General features: G+C 34.7%; 1 protein-coding gene across 1 annotated transcript in view; it reads left to right on the top strand.

Moving 5' to 3' along the window:
* The window catches only part of LRP1B (LDL receptor related protein 1B), a 715,984-nt gene that overhangs the window by 164,323 nt on the left and 536,296 nt on the right, over positions 1 to 15,365 (top strand). The gene's annotated exons all lie outside the window — the stretch shown is intronic.

The raw sequence follows: 15,365 nt of genomic DNA, 5'->3' as shown, positions 1-15,365 counted from the left end.
TCTAGCTATAACAACCCCCGAATACCTGCCATTTTGTGAATAGGCAAGCTCAATTTGGCAGTCCTTTTGTGAGAGTGTCAAAATGTCCTTTCAAAAGTCCAGTGGCTACCAGCTCCAAAATATTACCTATTTCTTCAAAAACAGACATGCTCAGTAGCTGCCCCACAATTTTAACTTCTTCCCTAGGAAAAATATATTTGCTATGTTCAAATGACATATTATATCAGTGTGGAGATTAAGAATTTCCATTTCCTCACCTGAATGTAACAGAACTGACTGCATGAATCAGGGCTTCATTTATCCTTGTTTCTCATCCTTGTCAGAGGGCACAGATTATGTAGGAGGGACGTTCATTATATGATAGCCTGAATTCAAGAGTTCTACAAGAAAATATGGTGTATCTGGGCCTGGGGAAATTGAAGTAAAAAACAAATTATGTGGGCTTGTCACATACTTGGGAGTGGCCACTAGATTCTTTTAGGTTGTTGTACCCAACTTAGGGCTATGGTGATTCTTCATCTTCACTCACATGAAGGAACTGCCTGAGGAACTGACAGTCTTCTGCCCTCTACAGTACTTTTTTTTAATAAAAGAACAGTAAAAACTAACAAGAACTAATATTAAGAAAAAGAAGAAGAAAAAGAAATTTGGAAAAAAAGAAAATAGTAAAGATCAAAAGTGCAGAAAAGAAAAGTGAGAAACAACAAAAGAAAAAATAGAATTGACTTCTGACCCTCCTTGCAACAGATATAAGTAACAATATACATCAAACTCTTGCTCTAAATTTACAATATAACTTCCATTATTTCTATTAACCCATATTCTTTCTAATCATTGAATCCATACAACATAATTTCATTTTTTTTCTGTTTCCCACAAAAAGTCCAAAAAGGTTTCCAGTTAGCATTAAAATTACACAATGTCTTATCTCGAATCAAAGCAATTTTGCCATCTCAGCCAACTCCATCAGCTTCTCCATCCATTCCTCCACTGTAGGTCATGTCTTATCTTTCCACTTTTGTGCATATAAAGGCCTTGCTGCTGTTATCATATATAAAAACAAAGTTCCATAGGTTTCTTCCAACTCTTTATCCATTCCAAGTACTTTCATACATTTTAGATAATTTTTCTGGTGACAAGTACCAACGATCATCATTTTATAAAAAATCTCTTTAAGGTTATAGCACAGTGTAAATTTCAATCCTTTCTGCCACATATTTTCCCATTGTTCCATCTGAATATTATAGCCGAATTGTTTAGTCCATTTTATTATACAGTCCTTAACTTGTTCATCTTGCATCGCTAGTTTTAATAATAGTTTATGCATCTTTGTAATAACATGTTCATCATTAGTACATAGTTCTGTTTCAAATTCAGTCTTACCATATTCAAAACTGTAAGTCCTTTTATCTATTTTAATTTTTTCTTGTAACTGTACACTGCCCTCTACAGTACTGAGGACCATCAGCCGTGTGTTTTGTAAGGAATCTTGGATCACAAAGGGGCTGATGATTTTCTTCCCACTAATTGGGAACATACCTCTTACTATCATTGTGGGACTGATAATCTTCTGTCCACTCAATGGGGACTGCACGTTTTCTACCATCTGACATTATCCCCTATTCAGACATATACACTCCTTTCTCTCAGGAATGGCTGTGCCACATATAATCCAGATTGCATCCCTTCATGTCCTATGAGTAAATTGTAAGCATGAGGACTAAGAATCAGAACAGGTTTGTTCTTTTACTGTTTCTTTGCTTAAAACCTAGTAGATCATTGTAAAATATCAGAAGCTGTTTTTTTTTCCTACCTGAAGCTTAGCAAATGGTTATAAAATGCCACACCCTAACTTCAGTGCGAAAGGAAGGAAGGAAGGAAGGAAGGAAGGAAGGAAGGAAGGAAGGAAGGAAGGAAGGAAGGAAGGAAGGAAGGGAGAGAGAGAGAGAGAGAGAGAGAGAGAGAGAAAGAAAGAAAGAAAGAAAGAAAGAAAGAAAGAAAGAAAGAAAGAAAGAAAGAAAGAAAGAAAGAAAGAAAGAAAGAAAGAAAGAAAGAAGTAGGGCAGGGGAGAAAGTAAGATATTCCTATTTTGGGATATATTAACAAGAACATGGAATCCAGATCTTGGGAAATAATCATCATAATCTCCTCTGTCTTGATCAGACCCCACTTTGAGATTATGTACAATTTTGGGCACTGCAGTCCAAAAAGTTCCAGGGAGGTCTACTAAGATGGGGAGAAGACTAGAAACCAAATCCTATGAAGAATATCCAAAGGAACGGGAAATATTTAGCATGCAGAAGAAATATGATAGCAGTCTAAAGTGCTGTCACCTAGAGGAAAGAGTAAGGTTGTTTTCTTGTTACCCTAGGGCAGTGTTGTCCAAACTTGGCCACTTTAAGATGAGTGGACTTCAACTCCCAGAATTCCCCCAGCCAGCCATGGGAATTCTGGGAGCTGAAGTCCACTTATCTTAAAGTGGCCAAGTTTGGACAACACTGCCCTAGAAGGTAGGACCAAAGCCAGTATGTGGAAATCTCAGGGAAGTAGATTCATTTTAGTTATGAGGTGAGCATAAGAATTGTCAGGTGATGGAGTAGGTTGCCCCCTGAAATGTTATGTTCCGCACACAGAGGCCGGGTAGCCATCAGTCTGAAATACCCTACCAGTTCATTCATCAAACAGGGAGTTGGTTGAGATGACTTCTGAGATCCCTTCCAAATCTATTATTCTATTTTACGAAGGTTGCTTTCTTTCTTTAGAAAAAATCACAAAACTTGAGGTCCAAACTAACAGAGGCCCAGTGGAATGGGATTACACTTGTAGCTGCATATTTGAATTTGGGAACAGCTATATATTTATATCTAGGACATTAGATGGAGGAAGCTGCCACAGAGAATTGGGTTTTTTCCCCCCCAGATTTATTTTCTCTTAAATTTGAATGATTCTTGGAGGGCAGGTGGTTAAGATAGCACCCTTTTTATACCATGAGAATAATGGTAAATCTGTATGACCACAGTCAAATGCTGGTTTTGCATGACATGTTCCAGTTAGCATCTTACCAATCAAAGTCCCTTCTTTTCAGTTTGTAGAAAGAGCCAAAAAAAAAAAAAATCTAAAGAAGGGGTGACAAAAGATGGTAATTAAGTACCAAATTAAGTTAATGATTCTATCTTGCCATCTTCTGCTGGCCTGAACTACAGCCCCTGCTTAAGCCAGACTAGGCTGTCCAAAGGCACAGGGGCTGAGGGAACCCTAAATTAACCACTCCAACTGACTTGGTTTTAGAGCCAATATGGGCCAATATGGGGAAGGAGGGCAAAACAGAAGACATATTTGGCTAGAACCTCAGGCTTAAAGTCGCCTTTCAAATTTTCACACCTTTTTTTGTTGTAATTTAAACATTAAAATTATGTCTCACTCTTTTTTTTCTTTTTAAATTTATTTTATTTGCATTTTTTTTTTTAAGAACGCAAGGACTAGTGGTCTCTTGCTTCTCTCATTCTGTGTGACAGCATTCATCTTTTTTTAAAAAAATTGTGGAGTTGACTGGTGGTACAGTTGTCACAAAAGTTGAATTTATCATCTAAAATTGACATATCAGTTGGTTTAAAATATAATTCTTGTGTTAAATCATATCATTATTATTTTAAAGGAACAGTGGAGGTTTAATAACATGTAGGATGGCCTGTATGTGGCATAAACATGAGTAGAAGCATACAAATAAATATGTCAGACCTCTTCCCACTCTATGGCTAAGTTGTGCTTCTTATCTGCAATTGAGCTGATAATTTATACATATATTGAACGAAATAAGTGACATTACAGTGAGACTGCTATTTTCTTCATTATCAGGTTTAGATGCATAATCTTTTTTTTTTTTAATTTGTTGTTCTTGATGAATTGAGTACATCAGTCCCATTTTTCTTCATAGAAAATATGGTTACATTACTTTATTAGAGATCTTCAGCACTAAATCTTGGTGCTTGGTTATATTAATATGTATATTTCTCTGTGTTGGACATTGCCTGTAAGATATCTGTAACTTCCTCATATTTACATTTTATTTTTGAACTGCATATTAGTTTTTCTGCTGAAATAGCAAGTCATATAATGAGCTGAATTATTTCTTTATTTTTCAGTGTAATTATTATTACAAAATTATTCCTAGCTCTTGTTATTGAACATATTCAAGCCAATGTACCAGCACTGAAGACTGCTTTGAATTCACCAGGCACAGGAAAGTACGATGAATATAATCAAAAGTAATTCATTACGTTGTTTAATTGACATTTTCTATGTAATTTAGCCTGAAATAACTAGACATTTAAATTTAGACAGAAGAGGAAAAAAGGAAATTTATATTCAAAATGGGAAACTCAGAAATGTTGAAGAATGACTGAAAATATTTAGAAAGGTTATAGAAAAAGAAACACATGCACACAATCTTATAAAACTGTTTACAGAAGCACAGAGTTGAAAAACCAAGTGTCAATCACACATTTATTCACAGATTTAAATTCTGCTTGCCAAACACTATTAGAAACTCATCTCTTGCAATGTAAAGGGAATGCTAGACTGGGTAATCATTTTAACCTTAGTCTTGTTCATGGAATTCTATAAGCAGGTAATCAATAACGTGAAGATTATCTTAACTATGAAATGATATTGCAACAATTATAATCATTTTAATAATAGTCCCCCATATATACTAGAGGGCAGTGAAAACCTTGTAAAAGAACAATTTCCAATAAATACTCTTTTTCCATTATCAGATACAAAACATATAAGAAAATACTTAAATACAATGAGCTATACGTGCACAATAACACTTCTTCATCTATATTAATTCCATGTAAGGTTTTAAATGAGTGATTAAAATGTGATAGATATTTAAGTTCTGTCTGTATGTATCTATGTTTATACGCATACACATGCAGAATACTTCAAAAAAGAAAATTATAATCTATAAGGGGTTTTGTTAGGGATGCCAACAAGATTTTTCTTCAGCACTTTGAAGAAAACCATGCCATATCAAGAGTATTTGGAAGTGTCCTTCGTTTCAAACATAGTTTACAATCCAGCATGGAGGACTATTGTTTGAGAATCTCAAACTGAAAGAAGGCTTTGGATCCCAATCATGATTTTTAGGTCACAGTCCTAACCACACTTTCCTGAGAGTTAACTCCACTGAACTCAGTAGAACATTTTTTCTGAGAACACTGCAGACTTGAATACTTCATTGTCTTCACTTTCATTTTCTTTCCAGCTTTTTTCTCCATGTCTTTGCCAAATGATCCATCATGTGTGAAGTAAATCTATAGAGTAATCTGGTGTTTGTTCTGGCTTATTATTGACTGCTCCATGCTAAACCACACCTTAAAGGTTTGAAGGGAATTGTTATAAACCAATGGGTGAAACAAAGAAATATTGGGATATTGAAAGAAGTCCAACACAAAGAAATACAACAACATCAACAAAAGCCCTAATGACTTTTTAAGATCTGTCAAGCTGCACATTAAAAGAAGCTATCTTTGTCCTAAGGGAGCCTGATAGAAGTTTGGTCAGTCATTATTCTTTAAAGTGTCAGTGGAGAGAAATCTTCAAAAGGTTGAAAAGTTTTAAAGAACGTTGGGAGGGGGCTCTAAGATTATTGTAACTTTTAATGCCCACACCTTTTAAAATTTAATTCATCACAAGTCCTGCAGAGCTTGTCAGTCAGAGGGTAGCCTGCATTCCAAAAAGTTTCCTATTATCGATCAATAAGGTTGAATTTATTTCAAGTCAACAATGAAAGAAAGTAGGATTATAAAGACAGACTAGGGATGGCTGAGAAATCTTTCTGATGGTGACAATGAACAATATTGCCCGAAGAAATAATACAGTTCTTGATTAACAGCAAAGATTCTGCCAAACAGTTGCTAGTGCTGGAGTGGTGAAGGGATTAAGATGTTGGACTAGGACTGGGAAGATGCAGATTCAAGTCCCCCCTCAGCCCAGAAGCTCAGTGTGTAATCTTGAACCAGCCACTCTTTCTTAGCCCAACCTACTTCACAGGAATGTTGTTGTGTGGAAAAATTGGAGCAGTGTGTGCCATGCACTGGAGGAAACATAGGATACAAATCTAATGAAGTATATATATTATAAAGTATATATATTATACTAAGTGAACCTGAGAAGACTAACATATATTTGGATTGATCCATTTTTTGTAAGGATATAATCAGGAATGTATGAAGTGATTTTGAAAATTACTACCAAAACTTATTTGAGCTCCCATGAAATTCCCCACATTTCAAGCCAAAACAGATGGAAAGTTTGGAGGCAATCACTTTTTTCTTCTTTTTGATCAAAATCAGCTGCTGCAGCGTTTTTTACATCCCAGCATTAAAAGGATATCAATGACAGAAAACAGTTGGGAGGTTTACAGTAACAGTCAAGCTCTTGGAAACCCTGTGTATCTGAATACTTCCCACAAACTCTTTACACATAGGGAACTTACATGTCAAAAGAACATGTATGTTAAATTGTTTTTCTCTGATATCCTATCCTTCACAGAGAGGGAAATTTAGATATTGCAGAGGCATATTCTTTCATGCTGTCTCTCAAATGTGTTTTAAACTAGAGCTGCAGATTGGGTAGTAACCTAATTAATATACCCTTTTTCTTCCTCATAGACTATCACATGAAAAGTGAGTACTTAAATTCATTTGGGCCTGATAAATGACCTGGATAGACTAGCAAGCTCTTCCTGATGGAAGCATTCTCTCTATCATTCATTTCCTTCATTCCACTATGGTTAGTTTTATCATTTTCACAAGGGTAATTTTAATTAAATCCCTCTCTCAGTGGGATTCAATCCCTATCCCAGAAAAGTGAGATACTAGTGTAATGAAATATGTACCATCTAAAAAGCTTTCAGCAGAATTAACCCAATAACGCTCTTATCTTGCAACAGATTTCTTCCTGCTTCCTTCGTTCTGTACCAAGAGACACCTTCACATCTCATTCAAGGGAAGGGCTAGAGGGGTGTTCCACAATCAAGGCAATGCAAAAGGGGACATGGACTTCAGAGTCAGATTTATTTCTATGGTTTTCTTGCTGCATTGTCATAATCCTATGATATGCATACAACTTCAGTCGCCAGTGTGGTGACCACTTAGCCCCATCATTGCCTTATTTTAATTTAAAAAATATACCTCTAATATACCTCCTATGCACACCTCAGAAAGATTTTTAGAAAATGAAAATGATAGATATCTATACTTTGGAAATGTACTCACCTGGCCAGGAAACAAAGTAAACTAAATTGGTGGAAAAGATCTTAGAGGGGAAAGAGAGGGAGCAGCAGGAAACAATATTAACTAGTTCATCTTCTGGTAAATGGGTAACTAGTTCCAACCTCCACTGCAAGCATTTTGTGACACTGCCTGTCATTAAAGTGCCAGATGTGTCCTGTAGCCTAAAGAGATTGGGAATTTATCATAGGCCTAGAACTTGACTCATTAGTCCCATTTCAAGATCCAGTTCTTTGCAACACATTTCCTTAAGCTTCCAGTTAATTCGGATCTAGCTTGTCTTCCCAAGATGTTATTTCTCTTACTCTCTTTACTATTTTCCTAAATAATATAAGAATGCTAAACAAAGTTTAACAAAAGTCTCTGTAAAAATTCTCTTCCTATTTAGAACTGGGCACATTGAGACAGACTTTGGTTTTGTTAGGGGCATTCTTCAAACACACAGGGACACATTTTAGTGTTTGAAGTTTGCTGAGCATAAGGCCTTTCTGGTCACAGTCTGAAGTTATGTAGCATAGCTAATTATTTGAAATAACTTGCAGAATTAATTATATCTGAAGATATCAATCTTTTTCCTCTGAAAAAAATACAAAACAAAGAAAAAGATAAATTATTAATTCTTTTTTCTGAGTGCAACACAAGGGCAAAATAGAATGTGAAGGTAATCTACCAAATTGGTAACTATAATGATTAGCAAGATAAAGTTGGATAAAGAAACTAAGTAAAACTTACAGAAAAGTGAAACAATTAAGGTTGGACAGGAAGATGGAAATACACTGGGGAAATTTTGAGTGATTAATTGTGGGAGAGTTGGATTTAAACATTGAAATTGGTTCCTGCAACATAGTTCTCCAAGTTAAGCATAAGTGGCTTTCATGCAGACAAGTAGGGAAATTAATTCATCAAATTATAAGCAACATTAGAAGTCCTCTATAGCATTTGAGCAGAAACAAAAAGAAAATTGGGCATGTTTTAAAATAATTTTTCATCATAGATTTCTAGAATATAATTATTTGGGGTTGCATTGATTAAATTGTAGAAAAGGAACTGTTCACCTGCTTTTCTCTCTCCTCATAATAATTTTAGGCAGAGGGTCAAAGAGTACACAAATGGAAGGAATTAAACTTGGGACTGAAAAAGAAATAGACCATGTTTTTATACTTGTGTTAGGTTTAATCTTGCTCTGGTTCTTTTTAGGTTGTAGGTTAGATTTTGCATAAGTCTGTACATTTGGAGATCTTTCTTATGCAAAATTTTATATATGCTACATTGATTGAGGAATTCTTTTAAATGAATAGGTAAAATTCTAAAAGCTTATATCTTTCTTTTGCTCCCTGGCAAGAAACTGAATATTCAGTGGTAGAGATAAATGCTCTTGTATCTATATAAAATACACCACTTACATTCAGTGGAGTATTTAGGCTGAAACAGTTGAGATAAGTGAGGAATTGAAAAAAGAAAAAAGAATCTCGGTGGAGAATAAAAAAAAATTATTTATAACTTATTATTATTAATAATTTATTCCCTCCCAACACACACACAGACACATAAACACACACACACAGACACACACTACAGGTTAAGAGCAAGCACATCCCAGGAACAGGAAGATGTATATGTTCCAGATATAAAATTTAAAAAGTTAAGGAGATTCAGAAGGTGGGATATTCCAGACTTTCTCTGTACCTAGCCAACTTCAGTCTAGCCAGAGTTTGATGTTAAAGATATACTGTAAGCCCCTAAGGCTTAAGAAATTTTCATGGCTCAGTGTTTTAAGAAGTCAGTTTGTTTTCAATCAATGCTGAAACAACAGTGTTGCAGAAATTGTGTATATGTTGTGCTATTTCTTCAAGTGTTATAGATTGCTTCCTGGAATTTGGCATCTTGCTATTCATTCTGACCATGCTGTAACCTTGAACTGTTTTTTTAGTTCATCACACCTTGCTAAAAATATCTCTGCTCTGATTAGCTGATAAGATTTCTTGCAAGTATGTTTTGCAATGTTATTCAGAATATGGGGGCCCAATTTTATATATTGTAGTTCCACTGATTTTTCCATGATGCTTCTACATTTATCTCTTTCACCTGAAAATGTATTTGTTTTATCAAACAGCTGTTTCATAAACTCTCAAAACATTGTCATTTCAGTCTCCATCTTCTATTGTTAATTCAAGGGGTGTTTATAGAATTGTTTTATGCGTTATTTACCTTTGGAGGACCATGAAGTCCTGAAAGATAGTTTAGAAACTTTTTAACTAATTAACAAGCAAACAAATAAATAGGTTTTGCATAACCTAAATATTGCAAGAATATTTGTACAGTAGCCAGGTGCCTACAGATAGTCCTCATTTAGTGACCACAATTGGGACCAGCAACTCAGTTGTTAAGTGAAGCGAGTTGCTAAGTGAAACCACAACTGTGCTTATGATCTTACTTCAGCTTTCCTTTGCTTTATAAACCTATGAAGGCTGTAAATGCAAGGATTGGTCATAAAGTTACTTTTTCATCACCATCATAACTACAGTCGCTGTATGAGGCAGACACTAAACGAGGACTACCTGTATTCTTTTTTTTTTTTTAAAGGATAAATTCAGGAAGATCTGTCACCCCAAAATTATACTTTTTATAGTATAATATGGTGTAGTATAATATTACCAATAATATATTATAAATACTGAATGTATTAAGTATAGTACAATATTTAAGGAATAACAATGGACAGATTACTTTCTTATTTAGATATGGAGTATCTTTTTAAATTTATTACTTCTCTCATAAATCTAGTTTTGAGGTAGTTCCTTTCTTTAAAAAAAAACCTTTTAATTATCAATATGCAACATTAAGGCTGCAACTCTATATGAAGTTCCCTGGAAATAGACCAAGGTCCACCTAGTGTGATTACTCATGAGTAGACAAGTACACACTGTAAAACTTCAATCCTCTGCATACTTTCCCTATTCATATTAACCCACTGAACTCAGTGGGGCATTCTTCATAGAATGAAAAGGAATTAAACCAGATATGCAGCCAGTGGGTATGCTGGAAACCATCCAATTCCTCCTTTACCATGATGACTATCAGGATGGTTTCCTTAAAGTGGTCCATCCTTTTATAGGAAAAACAAAACATTTCATGAGTGAAAAGAGCAACACCAAAGGAAATAACTGTCTCTAACCGTAACATCCCTTACTGAAAGCATGAAGCAAATTAGGAAGGGGGAAAAAATGGGGGTAAGAATCATCCAACAAGTCAAGGCATGTCTCTGGCATCCAGGAACACAGCCAGAATTGGTAGGTCCTGAAAACAGGAGAGCAGACAACAGATACCCACCCCTCCTCATATTACCTAAAGTTACCACATAAGCAGTGTATATGGGAGCATGTGAGAATATATTTATGGCTTAGAGGCACAAATTTCCCCTGAGGTTCTTCCTTTACCCACCCAAACGTGGTTCATTCCTAGTTGTAGGTGTCTGTAAGAAGAATGTCTGAAAGCAGTCTGACAAGACAGTGTGTCTATATATTAACACAAGAGAGTATATATTGATTATAATAGTAAAAACTAAAGAACGTAAAGAAAGAGAATAGGAAGAAAGAATAAAAAAATCCTAAAAATAGCAAGTGAGGGAAAAAAAAGAGAAAAGTGAGAATATAATAAATAAAGAGAAAAGAAATATATAAAGAAGTGACTTCCAACCTTCATCACAAGTGTAAACAAATTTAGTGACTCTCCATCCACTATAAGGTTACAAATAAATCTCTTCATCTGATATCCCATCCCTTATTTATAGACAAAGCATCAACTTTTCAGTCCAGACATCAGCAAAAAATCCATAAAAGGTTGCCAGCTTTGGAACAGCATATCTTATTTTAATGTTGATCAAATAAACCAACTTTATATTCCTTCCTTTTACTTCTGAAAGTCTTAATCTTTAGTTCATTCAAATATTGTCATAGGATTTCTCTCCAATTCTTCTTTGTACCATCACACAAATTTCTTCAAGGCTTTAAAAAGCCTCTTTTGTAAATCCAATAAGGAAAAATCATCCAGGTCACTCTCTTGGTTTGTCAGCTGTATTTCCCTTTTGATTTTTAAAACATCAGCCAGTTTCTTTTGTATATCAGTAAAGCATCCTTTTCCAAGTCATTCTCTTAGTCCTTCATTTGTAAATCCACTCTCAGTACCATTTCTATCTTATCAGACAAAATTTGTTCCACATCTGTCATTTCTTCAATAATGTCTTTTGGACATAAACTATTTCTAAAGGCAGACATCATTACTGACACTGATTATATTGTGGCTACTAATTTCTGGCTGTATTCTTCAAAAGTCTCCTTTAATATTTTCAATGTTATGATGTTTTGCATCATTGTGTAAGACCCAGTAAATAAAAGCAGGTTTGTACTTTTCCCCCTCTGCTTAGGAACTTTAGTCTCCTCTAGTGTCTAGTTTCTAAAATCATAAAATTACTTATCTGTGTTATCTCTTGCAATAAGTAAAACAAATCTGTTTCACATGAGAAGCTGTTTATTCTTTATAATTAATTCCAAAATCTTATAGTAAAAGTCAACATTCCAACTTTATCTGGACCCTTAATCCATTTATAACTTTCTTAAATCAAAATCTTATTTAGCTTTTTGCTGTTTATTTAAAATTCTTTAAGTCCTTAAGCTTATAATTATTTTTTCCTTTGTTCAGAGTTGAACATAAACTCACCCGATGAAGACTATTCATCCAAAGGTCTCTAATAGTTTTAAGATAGTTAATAGACAATTTCCAAAAGTGATTAGAAAGTAAGGTTTGCAAGCTTAATGTCCTTTAAAAGGGTCTGCCATGGTTGTGAGCAAGGTGGCTAATCCCATTGTCTCTCAGGGCTCAAACCCATGGAAAACCACCATCCTGTGGTCTCCCCATGAGAAGCAGCCCTCCAGAACACAGCAGGCAATCTCTCCTTTCCTTATCTGGAGAGGTTCCAAGGAACCAGTCTACTTATTGATTCCTTGGTCTTTGCCATGGTCACTTTCACCATACCTCCCCTGGAAGTCCAGTCTGGGGCATTTTCAGGGGCTATTTGGATTTTTACACTAAGTTTTATAATAAAAGTTGCAGCTTTTCTGGTCACTGCTGCACTTTTGCCTGGATTTTGGGGTTCTAACAAGATGATTGGACAGGAGAAGGCAGGGTCAACCAAAACAAACCTGAGTTGGGGCAGGAAAACATTTGGAGTAAAACTGTCTTTTTGTAATCCCACAGTTAATCCTGCTCTAGTGATCCCACCCAACATTAACAATGTCATCTTCTACCCTGGAAATATGTGTCCACATGCATCAAAAGTTCACAATCACTGAAGTCCAATCAAACTGTCATCTTTAATGGCTTTGAGACTCTTCCTTCCTGAAACTTTCAAATTTTGTTTAGAAAACCAAAAACCAAAACCAGGATCAGGGATGGCACTACTGTACGGGAAGTTAGGGAGACTTGCTCATTTCATTTTGTTCCTTCTTTCTCCTTTGTGTGGTCACATAAAACCTTTTGATGCCATCTAGTGGTCATCTAGATGTTTGTAACCCAGATCTACTAGCCCTAAGTAACAGCACCATCCTTTGTTTTATTCAAAAACAAACCCTACTGTATTCAATGGGACTTCTTCAATAATACAGTACAAATTTAAGAGAATTCTGTAACACGTTTGAGACTTTGTGGTATAAATCAATTTTAGATTAAATTTCTAGGGATTATATAAAAATGAAAATAAATGAAAATAATTTTTTTCTTGAGTTTCCAAATCTTATTGTCAGTTACGACTGCATTGGAGATCCATCCATTATCAAGCAAAAATAAACCATTCCTTCCATTTATGCAATTTTCCCATCAGTTACTTAGACCAACATGTGTAGAATATACTTTGAATAAAAATTATGTTTACAGGAAAGAGAAAAGCCTTTTCTTAGGATCTATACAGCAGGAGGGGATATTATTTTTGTACCAGAAATAAAAAATTAAGTGTGGTTTTCTTTTCCCTTTTTTTCTTCCTTTTTCTTTTTTGGTATATTGGAAACACTGCATTCAAGAATGTATAGAACAAAAATTGACTCTTGCAATCTAAACCGGAAAGCTAAATTTATTTTGAGCTTTGAGCTCAAATTACACATTTTCTTATACCTGATTCTTCTGTCTGGATTCCTGTACTTGATTAATTGTTTATTCTTCTCCCCCTAGAATTATTTTGATATATACCTTCACTTTTGTTAAGCTATTCTTCACTTCCACATTATAGAGCAAGTAGTTTATTAAAGAACAATAAACCGAGGACATTTCTCTGTTAATGTAAAGAACTATATGAAAATGCTAATACTATATAGAGTATACGGCAGTGGTGCCCATAGGGGTCTAGTGTAAGGAACCTTCATGTCACCTGAATCCAGACATTGTTATGCAAACGACATTAATTAGATAATTTGCATCATGATGTGAATATAGTATCTCATTCATGTTATTTGAGTAATGGCATTATGATACACATAAACTCACTTATTCCTTCCTTGAGGGGTGCTTTTGAAATGTTGTAATGTTGGCTGCCATCCACTCTACAACCTCTTCTCCTTGCAGATACTAACATTCTATAATATTTATTACAAAAATGTAACAATTCAAAAATATTAATATTTAGGCAAGCCTCATAGATGGTTAGCATTCAAACATATAATTCTAATGTAGCATAATGTAGTATTTTCCATTTATATGCAGACATTTAAGAACAAAGGTAGCTTAAGCGGACTGGTTTTCTTGATTAAAAAAAACCACTGTTATTTGATACTTTATGTGATTAGAAGGTCACCAGTTCAAATGCTTACACCACTTCGTACATAGTCCATAAATGTATTTATTTCCTAGCTTTGCATGTTTTAAAAGGGGGGGTCAATGAAATTAAATCAATTAGCAGTATTGAATAGTTATTTAAAATAATTCACTTATTGTTCTCTTTCAGAGAATCTCATAATAATTTGCTTGCATGCATACATGCGCATAAACATGAACAAACCTGACTGAATCCAGATAAAGTACCATTCTCTTATGGAATAGGTAAAATGTTGCAGAATGATATATTCTGCTAGAATATCTGAACTGAATTGGCTCAGAAGAGGACCTTTAGTTTGTTCAATCATGAAAAATGAAAGTAGGATTTCTTATTTGAAAATCTGAAGACAAGCATTGTTTGAAACCATCATTCATCCAGGTTTTATTCACTGCACTGAATGTGTTTTCTTGGATTTCTATTGCACACAGTTCCTTGGACAAAAGGAAGCAGACAAGAGAAATCAACGTTATAACAACTGTTATACTATGCAAATCATTATACTGTATGCAATGTTTGTTGCTTTATTTGATGCACCTCTTTTTGTGAGTGCTGTATTTCACTTTAAGTATAAATAACATCAGGATTCTGTCATGTTCACCACCAGCATTGTACAACACCATTCTTCAGGGGAATTTTCTGAAGCTCAAGTGTGCTTGCATGGGGTGTTTTATTTACTTTGGGGATTTATAGTTCAATAATCCATGTTGTATAAAAATAGAAAATCATGGGGAAACAACTGCTGGCTCACTGTTGTTGATAAGAAGGGTGCGAGCAGTTCAGGATTATGGCTACTTGGCTGTAGAGAAGAAGAGAAAAACTGGCAAGTCTACAGCAAATCTGTCCAGTGGATTTTATACTGTATAGAGGGAAACATTAGGTAAAGCGCTCATGTACTATATGCCTCCATTTTATACTTAATGGGGAAAGTGCTACTTCCAATGATCTATCCTACTGGAACCTTATCTGAACTGTTAATTTATATTCAGTACAAAATTAAGTATAATAGCAGTTGTGGCAGAGGAGTCATAAACTCTTCCATGCAAGTTATGATTGCTTTGTATAATTCTTCAAACTTGCAAAAGAAGATGGAAACACCAACACTGATAATGTGTTGATGCCTTATATTTTCCTCAAATATTTATAATGTTAAAGAAGTTTCTGAGATAAAATAGATCCATTTTCATAAAGCTTTTTAACATTATTGTAAA

This window comes from Python bivittatus, unplaced genomic scaffold (assembly GCF_059951505.1).
Source record: "Python bivittatus isolate LINGU-HERP-01145 unplaced genomic scaffold, Pbiv_v1 ctg000480_np1212, whole genome shotgun sequence".
NCBI lineage: Eukaryota > Metazoa > Chordata > Lepidosauria > Squamata > Pythonidae > Python > Python bivittatus.
This window is presented reverse-complemented; position numbering and strand designations above follow the sequence as displayed.